Source organism: Gekko japonicus, unplaced genomic scaffold (genome assembly GCF_001447785.1).
Source record: "Gekko japonicus isolate JY-2015 unplaced genomic scaffold, Gekko_japonicus_V1.1 scaffold1097, whole genome shotgun sequence".
Lineage (NCBI taxonomy): Eukaryota > Metazoa > Chordata > Lepidosauria > Squamata > Gekkonidae > Gekko > Gekko japonicus.
This window is the reverse complement of record NW_015162513.1, coordinates 312,571-322,951: the sequence shown is the minus strand read 5'-3', so window position 1 is coordinate 322,951 and position 10,381 is coordinate 312,571. Positions and strand designations below refer to the sequence as shown.

The window sequence follows — 10,381 nt, the reverse complement described above, 5'->3', positions numbered from 1 at the left end:
GGTTTTCTCTGGCAGGACCGCCCCCCCCAAACCACCACCGAAAAGAGCAATTTTGGGGTCATGGGCGAAGTTTGTTTATTTGTTGATGTTGTTGGTCGTGTTTGTCTTGAGCCCCCCTCTCCAGCCGTGCTCCCTCTAAGCTGTGGGGTCTTGTGAGCCAAAATTCCACTTTGTGAGTGGCTGGCATTAAAGTTGTGAGCGAGCGAGTTGTGATTGGGCTGCTGCTTAAAACGAGTTTGTTCTGGAGCGACAGGCTGGCCGCCGCCAAGGCAAGAAGGGCTGTGGCCGGAGCCGGGACCCTGACAGTCAGGGCCAGAGAAGGGGGGGAGGGCATCACGCCACTCCCAGTGATGTGTGTGTGGCGCGCGCGCACCGCACACACACATACACACGCACACTCCGGGAGCCCCCCTTTCCCCAGGGCCCCCTCACTAGGAGGGCTTTAGCTACGGCCCTGTCCTGGGGCCATGTCTACATACAGATTATGTACCCTGAGGCCCCTGTCCTTAACAAGATGAAACAAGCCTAAGAAGTTTTGTTTTGCGGAGTATTTATGAACACTCCTTTTTCTTAGGTCAGCTTCACAACACCTTTTTCCTAAGCCAGCTATTGCAGAACAATCAAACAGAGCAGGCAAAGAGAAGACACTTGAGAAAAGGAAGTACATCTTCACCCAAAGAATAATTAACACGTGGAATTCCCTGCCACAGAAAGTGGCGGTGGTGGCTACAAGTATAGACAGCTTCAAGAGGGAAATAGATAAACACAAGAAGTGGGACCCGTGATACTCACGGGGTGGGGGGAGTATTCTTCACAGATCCCGGCCTACAGAAGCCGCCGGCCCGCCAAGCTTTCTCCCTTCCCCTCCCTCCCCAGCGGCAGCAGCAAGGCCTGAACAGCTCATGGCTACCGGCCCACCAAGCTTTCTCTCCCTCCCTCCCCAGCAGCAGGGTGGTAAGGCCCGCCTGCCAAGTTTTTCTCCTTCCCGAGCAGTGGTGGTGGCGAGGCCTGAACGGCTCACAGCCGCTGGCCCACCAAGCTTTTTCTCCCACCCTTCTCCCAGTATCAACTATCTCTTTACCTGGAGATCCTGGGGCCATGTCTACATACAGATTATGTACCCTGAGGTCCCTGTCCTTAACAAGATGAAACAAGCCTAAGAAGTTTTGTTTTGAGGAGTATTTATGAACACCCCCCCTATAGTTTTTATAAATTTCAGATTTTTTAAATCATCTTTTTATTTGTTTTCCCAAACAAAATTAAAACAAAACAAAAAAGGAACCAAAAAATATACATTACAGCAACACAATTTTAAAAAATAATAGTTCCTCACATATTTCTGCTAGATAATATATCTTAATTTACCCCTGATATATATTAGCTTGACAAACACCTTGCTCTCCCTTTGGCCGCCTTACTCCGTTTTTCGTGTACATACTTTCGGGATTTTCCTCTGCTCCCAACCCTCAACCGGTTATGCTTTGTAGGGCTCTTTACTCCACTAATTCGACTGTAAACAATCGGTTTTCTAAGTAGTAGGCACGAATCCTGAAACTCTTTTTCATGCCCATAGTCCTGCTCTTTTTCTGGGCTCTCCAAATTCTGCTGAGACAGTCTTAGATTTCAGATTTTTCTGCACATCTGGGGATTGCCCAAAATGTGCAAGGAAATCTCTTTGCCCCCTAGGTGCCCCCGATGTGCGAATTTAGATATCCGCACACAGGGGGCGCCTTGGTTATTAAATATATAGATATGGAGAAGAGGTCCAGATGTAGATATCCTAGGAATGTGTGTCCCTGTTTGCATCTGAGAAATATTGGAGCGAGTGATATATACAATGTTTACAAAGCGGTATTGATTTACTGTTAATTATGGATCAGTGGTAGAGCATCAGCTTGGCATGCAGAAGGTCCCGGTTTTAATCCCCAGCATCTTGAATGAAAAGGATCAGATGGTACGTGATGTGAAAGACCTATACCTGAAATCATGGAGAGCTGCTGCCAGTCTGAGTAGACAACACTAACCTTGATGGATGAGTGGCCTGATTCAGTATAAGTCAGCTTCATTTGGTGAGTGATATTAACAAAGTTATGCTGATGTGGCATTTTTACTTGCCCTTTTGACTTGCATTTACTGCTCATGCTGAATATGCAGCAGTTTTCCTTTGCTAGCATCAACCTTCAGCTTTTTAAAAAGGTTTATGACACACCATTTAACCCCATTATCTTTATAACACTCACTTGTGCACATTTTTGGCACATCTTTACTGCAAAATTCTTCTTACACTTCTAATTATGGAAGGAATATAAATTACAACAAATGAACAATAGATGTCTTTAAGGGATATTTAAAAAAATAATCCTACTTGGTTAATTATTAACCTAGAATGTTTACCATTTGTCCTTCAAAGTAATTTGAGGGGGGGATTTTTTTTGCTCAGGGTTGATTTATATCACTAAAGGTAAAAAAAAGCTGCTTCTGATCTTGTTCATTCAATGTGTCTCTGCCAAATCAACATCCTTTCATATGGGAAGGATCTCCCAGGCTGCTGAATTCAAAGTTAGCTCCCAGTGATTACCTGAAGTACTTCATAATCTGGTGACCGATAACAGCCGATTCATGTGTTTATACATTAATAAGTTATCGTACACATTAACAAGCGAGTGTTGCAGTGTTTAATTGTACCTTCCTTTTTACCCTCACTTTGGTCACAACATTTAGTTGTACCCTTCCTGTCCATATTGACCACAATATTGACTTTAAAAAGTAATTCCAGGTTGAACAGAGCTGGAGACAGAGCCCTTTAGTTATTTAGAGGATCTTTTCCATTTATGCAAGCACACCCACTGTGTAACCTGGGTACAGCTATATAACAGAACTGCAGTGTTAGCCAAGGCTAAAAGCAGTGCATCAACTTCTTTATGGGGCTAGGAGTGAGAGGAAAGCTTTACTTCTGAGCCCCGAACATGTGGTTTTCCCTCACCCGTGCACAGCCCACTGCTGTCTCCCACTCCATAATAACAGATGCACAACACCTTAGCCTCTTTCAGTAACTTTAAAAAGGTTCACTACTGAGATTTTGGTAACATGAAATAACTCTGATTCAAAAAAATGAAATGGCTAATCAAAGTACAGTTGACTGATTACTGGTATTTCCAGAGTGAAACTGGAGAAAAGCAGGATGAATGCTAATGGAAAACAGTAAACTAGATCCCATATGTGGTGATGCTTCAGAAGCATCAATATATTGTGGGTTCTGTCCTTATATACTAGGCATCACATCAAGTGCACGTATATTTTTCTTACAAGAAAAAGGTGCCTGTTTTCCATGTTGACACATTTGCTGTAATCATTACAGATTTTTTTAAAAAAGATAAAATGAAGCAGAGGAAGGATTTTTTTGGGGGGGGATGTTAGTAGTATTAAAGAAACTATGGGGTATGTACTTTCACTGTAGGCATGTAATGTATGGAATTAATCAGTGAGAGCAGTAGTTGAAAACTACGTTGTGCATCAATGCTAGAATTAAGCTGGCATCTGAGTGAAAGGGCAATCCAGTTTCAAATGAAAACTTGATTATTAGGGTATGGAACCCTTCCTGTACATACAATTGATACATCTAAGCAAGGCTTTAAAAAATTTTTTAAAGAGGTTGCTGAAATTCTCAAGAGGGAAATGAAGTTTTCAATCTGTATACTGAAAACTCATGAAATTTTAAACATTTTTAAAAGAATTTTGTTGAACAGATTCCGGAACTCTGTTCCAGTACGTTCCTCCAAGAAAAAAGCCCTGCATCTAAGATACAGGGAAGAAAAGGAGGACCCTAGGTTATGATAAATGGGCTATTGTGTTTAAAATAATGGAACAGTAGATAGGGGTCTGCATGTGTTTTTCTGAAGGAATACTGATTCCATTGGGGCAGCAATGCTGGTCTGTTGTGGTAATATTGAAGAGGAGTCCAGTAGCCCCTTTAAAGACTAACAAAATTTATTCCACAAAAATTTATGCTGGAATAAATTGTCTTAGTCTTGAAGATGTTACCAGGCTCCTGTTTATTTGTATTAAGGAATGAAATAATTTGGATCTGTTGTTTTATATAATTCAGAGACTTAGTTCCAATGTATAATATAAAGGAACCCAAAACAAAAAAGAGAATGATAGCAAATGCTTTTACTATTCACTGCTTGGGGTTTTCTTCACGGCTTGTTTGGCAAGGGCTATTGGGTTTGATTGAATCTTGCTTCCCCTTCCCTCTGTGAAATAGTGCCTCTAGACTAAACTGAAAGCTAGCAAAGGAATGCTTCTGAGTTGGCCATTCACAAAGTACAAATGAGTGTCCCAATCAGATTCCAGCTGTTTTAGACTACTGCAACAGTTAGCAATGCATTGTTGAAATAGGGGTAGAGAACATGTTGTTGGGTTGTTGTTGTTTCCATTTAGTTTTATAGACTGAGAGGGCTGTTTTTGCTTTTTCTTCATGAAACTGAGAAGTTTCAGGAATGTCTGCAGGATCAAGGAGAGGATGAGCACATGGAAGGAAAAGTACTTATTCAGTCCTTGATGCCTTTTTTAGTCAGCATGATAATTACTCAGGAATAATTGCATAAGGATGACTATGTAAATGTGGAATAAATTATTCATGAGGCAGCAGGCATTTATTATCGTAATTTAAGTGTCATTAGGACGTGTTCACGTAACTAACACTTGTGGTTAATGAATATATTAAGTAATTTCCGAGAGGCAAATTCAGTGAGAATTCCAAAGCCCTGCATTTTATGTAAGCCTAGTATAGTTTTAAATCTATCTGAATTCATTGTTACAGATACTGGGTATGCTTATTCATGTTTTCTTTAATAATAATTATGGGGGGGTGGTATTATCCCAGCTTGCCTTAGAGAATGAAATAGTACCAGCCAACAAACATTACAGGCAAAAATGTCATTATATTTATGACTAATTCTGTCATACTAGTACAGGGCAAGGATAAAGATTACCCATAATATTTTTCATCTGTGCCTTGTCCCATTCTTGCTTGCTACACATTCCGAGTATGTTTCTTTGTTCTGAAGGTGTAGTAACTTAATGTCAAGGACATAGGAGTAAACTATGGGGGTGGCTTGGGGGCTCAAGCCCCCTGGACATGGCCGTGGGAACTGAGCCTCCCCCAGGCAACCAGTGCCAGGCAATACTGACAAACTCACATGAGGGACTCAGTTACAATGGCAGCTCCAGCACAAGACTACCCACCCTTCCCGTTGTATCATATCACAACTTCCATTATTCTTTGGGGCTTTGTTCCTGTTTGCTCATGTGCATTTGTGTGTTTATGAAGAATTTATTGAAAAAGGAGTCACGGTTTATACAAACAATTTACAAATAAATGTTACAGAAGATTTAAAAGACTCTGAAGGAAGATATATGATTTTGAAAATCAGGCTCCTGGAAGGCAAGATTTACACACTAGCAACAATATATGCCCCAAACAATGCAAGAGAAAAATGTTATGAAAATGTTTTGCAATCAATTTTAGATTTTCAAGCAGAAGAGATAATGATCTTTGGAGACGTGAATGGGATAATGGATTAAGGGGAAAAAAACTGAAGGAAGCAAACTTCCCAGAAATGTTATTGTATGGAAATTGTATGGAAATGTTATAATTGGAAGAGGCTTGGAGGATCAAAAATCTGAATATTAGAGGCTATACTTTCTTTTCCAACAGACACCAAACATATTCAAGGATTGATATGTGTTGGATATAAAAATCCTTAATAATTATTCTAGAGAGTGCAAAGATGCAACCAAAAACCTTTGCAGATCACAATCCATTAGTAGTAACTTGGCAACAAAACAGAGGCAGAAGGGGAAGATGGAGATTAAATGATAATCTTTTATCACAAGAAGACATAGTAAAAAATTGTTGCTGTTATCATATAATGTTTACCATTTATGATATCATTATTATATTATATGTTTACTTTTCTTCTGATGTAATTATAATTGTGATCAATGTTCCCTCTAAACTGTGGAGTCTTGTGAGCAAAAATTCTACTTTGTGAGCTACTGGGCATTAAAGTTGTGAGCGAGCAATTTGGCTACAGTATCAATTAGTTTGCTCTGGAGCCATCCTTCCTGAGCAAAGACAAAAATGTGTGAGCTGGAGGCTAAAAAACTGTGAGCTAGCTCACACTAACTCAGCTTAGTGGGAACACTGATTGTGATACAGTTTTTCTTTTCTTTTCTCTGTACTGTTTATATTAAAAAAGAATTTATATACTGCCTTAAAAGACCTGTGCCTATGCCCACACAGAGTAGCTTAGTTCTTAGCCTGGCTGGTTCCACCCACTTTTTATTATGATTTGTGCATCCTTAAAAGTTAGCAGAGTCAGTGCACTAGGGATACACACAGTGGAAGCTTATCTGGTCAGTGTGTGTGCTGATAAGAACAAATCTACACGGAACCTCTTTTATTTTTTTCAAGCTAATTTAAGTCCTGTATTATAAGGAACTACATTACTAGACAGGAAAGGATAGATAGGTTCCTAATCTAGCCTAAGTAGCTAGGTGGAGAGGGAGCACCAGTGGACACCACCAATGACAACAGCTTCCTCTCTTGAAAATCCTCATTATTGAGGCATATGTGAAAAAAAATAACTTGGCTCCACAACTGTGAAAATGCAGAGGGAGGGCAAATGTGTAGAAGAGCCGTGCTCAGACTAATTCCAGTGCTTGTGGATTGACTGCCAAGAAAATCAGAGGTAAATGGAGCATGTGGAAATGCCCTTTGTGTATGGCTGTAGACTCTAATTGGTATGCAGTAAGTATCAATGTAATTATGGGAAATTTTGATTTAAATCAAGTGGCCCTTTTTCTGGATCCTTTAAGACAGTTCACCCTAGCTTGTGCCAGAAATGAGGTTTCAGTTACAAATTCTTGGCTCATAGTTCTGTATTTTAGTCACTATGCTAGTTCTCATATAGCCCTGTCTGAATACAGGCATCCGGCCTAAGTGATATCTTTCTAATGCAGGAACTGTGATGTATATACAGTTGTCCTCTACTTATAAGTACTGGGAATTCATTCCAAAGAAGGACGCAGATCCATATTCTTGCACACTGTTTTGGGTGGTCCTAATGAAAATCATAATGGAAGCCCAGGCTAGATCTCATCAGATCTCAGAAGCTAAGCAGGGCCGGTCCTGGCTAATATTTGGATGGGAGACCTCCAAGGAATACCAGGGTTGTGACATGGAGGCAGACAATGGAAAACCTCTGAACGTATCTTGCCTTGAAACCCCTACAGAATCCATAAGTCAACTGTGACTTGATGGCACACACATGCACACACACAATGGAAGTCATTGCATGGCTTTTGTTTTGGATCTTGGTTTGGGCCAACAGAACTGCCAGCAGCCTCTGTTTTGCACAGGTGACATACTTCCTCCATGGAAATTATGGAATGGTATCGTGCAACAGAACTTAAAAGGCTGGATCCTATGAACTGCTAATAGAAGGAGTTCAGATCTTATCCCTTTCTCCATCTCTGCAAACTGCTCCTGAGACTCAGAGGACCATTGAGGACAAGGTGGGATACATCAAGAGGGACTGCATCTTCAGGGGTAGTAAACAGAAACTGTCTACTTCTCTCTTGCATGAGCTTGTCACTGACCTGAGCCAGAGCTTGTGCAAGTGTGTTTGTTCATGTGTGTGTGCTTAGAGGGGGGTGGTTTCTTTCAAGCTGTCCTTCTTGCTACAGTTGCCTGTACTGCATTCTGCTCTGTGCCCAATGGACCCCTAATTCTCAAGAACAGCTTTGGGGAAGGGGTACGTGACGCTGCAAGGTAAAGTGGGGAAAGGCACTCTGGGAACTAGTTCTGTGTAGAACTCATTGAATTCAATGTAATGTGAACATCACATGGTTGTGGTTTGGGATGAATGATTTGTTTACTCCTTGGGCACAAGTTAAACCTGCCATTGTTGGGGGGGTTAGGATTGCTGATGATTCAGAAAAGCCATTGACTAGGGGGCCTGCTTTGCTTATGCATTCTCCTTCTAGCATCAGGAAAATTGGGAAAGAGACAGAGATATATTAAAATTTAAGCAGAGAAATCCCAAGTGATTTTTTGTTTCAGATGACATTTGGTGAAATCAAAACAGTAGGCACTAAATGTATTTTGGAATTAGAAATGAAGGGTTTCTATCCTGAGGGAGAGCAAATGATACTCTCTTTCCCGGGTGACACCAGTCTCCAGGGATGTTTAAGCAATCACAGACCTCAGGGGTTGGGTGTAATGCCGTGCAGAAGGGCTGAGCTTCAGCTTTCTAGGTAAAGAATTTTCTGAAGTGTAAACATTCATAAATCATGACACACTTAAAACAAATGAGAGTGTAGGCACTGGTAGGAACAAAAAAAATGAAAAGATAGATGTGAAGAGACAAAGGCAGAAAGTTTATTGCATGAATAAAGGCAGGAAAGCTAGAAACAGGCATATGAACACAATGAAGTTTAAGAGAACAGCATGCATGTACATGAGAGGAGAGCTTGGTCTTGATGGCAAAGAGAAGACAGTCTTCACAATCATACAGAATATAAGTAGAAAACAAATCCTATATTTATGCTTTTCAAATAGCCATTAGTGACCCTGTTACAGATAGCATATACATACAGTTCCACTCAAACATGAGGTGCCTATTTTAGGTGATCTATTTTTCATCACATGCAATAGCAATGGAGCACGTAAGGAAATACTTTTGAGAGCTATACTTCTCCTCCTGATTTCATGGTTCATTATGCCAACTTGAAATGTATCTGATTTGCATAGGTGCCTTTGAGGCATTTGACTCTCATCCATGTTGTTTTCTAAAGGGCCAATAGATAATGGTATATTTTTCTTAAATTATGTCTTTTTGTTAAAGGCACTAAAATACTGACATACTAATGCTTAGAATGATCCTTTAAGATAGTCCAGTATTATCAGCACATGCCAGATGGGGCTGAGAGAAATCTCTTAACTAAGAGCAAGCAGGTGTAATTCATGGCTGAGAGGAGTTTGATCCTTTAAGCTCTTCAGCCTCAGAATCCTCACCCTGGACCACGATCCTTCAGAGTTATCTCCGAAGGATTTGTTTCCATCTGAAAGACCACCTGCTTCCATATGACTCCATTTACTCTATGAGATCAGATGCTTTCGTCTTCAATATATGACTGGGCAGATTTCTTCCATTATTTTATCATTTTGGAAGTTTATTCTGGATTACAGTCCACTAATGTCTAAAATAATGTGTCTGCGGTTTGCTGGAACCCTAGAATTCTTTTGCACCCTTCTCCCCATTTTTCCAGTACAAAAATGGACACTGAAAAACAACAACTTGCATGTGATCACGTATGATGCTATCAAGGTTGTTGTTCTTTTCAGTCCGTTACTGAAATACATGTGTCTACAGCCACAGAAGCTATATACACCATGTTGTAAGGACTACTTTTTTGGAATGCTTTATTAATGTGCACATGAAAGGTATGTTTCTCCAGCTTTGTCCTTTTCCTCTTTTTTCATCCTGTTCTAGCAATAGAACTAGACAACGCCATTCAGCAGGACCGAGTCATTCCTGTTCTGAGATACCTTCACTGGCTGCTGATTAGTTTCTCAGTCCAGTTCTAGGTGCTAGTACTTACCTCTAAAGACCTTAATGAACTGGGGGGGGGACACATACTTGAAGGACCACCTGTCCCTGTGGCAGCTTCATTCTTCCCACCAGGGTCTACTGTTACTACCTCCACATGTCCAAGGCATGTCTGGCAACAGTCTGGGCTTGAGCCTTTTCAGTGTTGCCACCCCAAGTCTCTGGAGCAGCCGGGGGGGAGGGGTTCAGAGAACTTTTGGAGCAGCCCGGACAGAGGGTGGGGGACATCTGCTGCTGGAGGGAACATTAAATGTTTCTAGACTGGTTTGAATGGTTTTATACATGTTGTGTTTAATATTTGTTTTATAAAATGTGTTTTTATTTTATTGATTTATTGATTTCTTGAATTGTTTATTTTTATTGTAAACATTTATATCCAGCCTTTCCACACAATTACGGCTCACAAGGCAGTGAACAATTAAAAACATTAAAAACTAACTTTAAAAGGGGAGCAGTGGAGCAGTGGGTAAATCCCCTGCATAACTATAACATCTGAACTGCCAAGCTTTGTCGGTTCTAGCCCCGTGCTGGTGTGAGCAGCCAAGCCTTGTCCCTAGCTCATCGTCTACCCAGTGATTTGAAAGCTTTGGCAAGTAGATAAATTGGGGACCACCCGTAAGGGGGTGGGCACCCCACTCCCCTTGGGAGATGTTAGCTGCCAGTGTGACATCTGCGGCGCGGCAGTGATCAAAAAGTGGAAAAAT

At 40.9% G+C, this 10,381-nt stretch overlaps 1 protein-coding gene across 1 annotated transcript in view; it reads right to left on the bottom strand.

Annotated features, from left to right (window-relative positions):
• Positions 1–10,381, bottom strand: part of CRB1 (crumbs family member 1, photoreceptor morphogenesis associated) — a 139,389-nt gene that overhangs the window by 17,452 nt on the left and 111,556 nt on the right. The window lies entirely within an intron of this gene.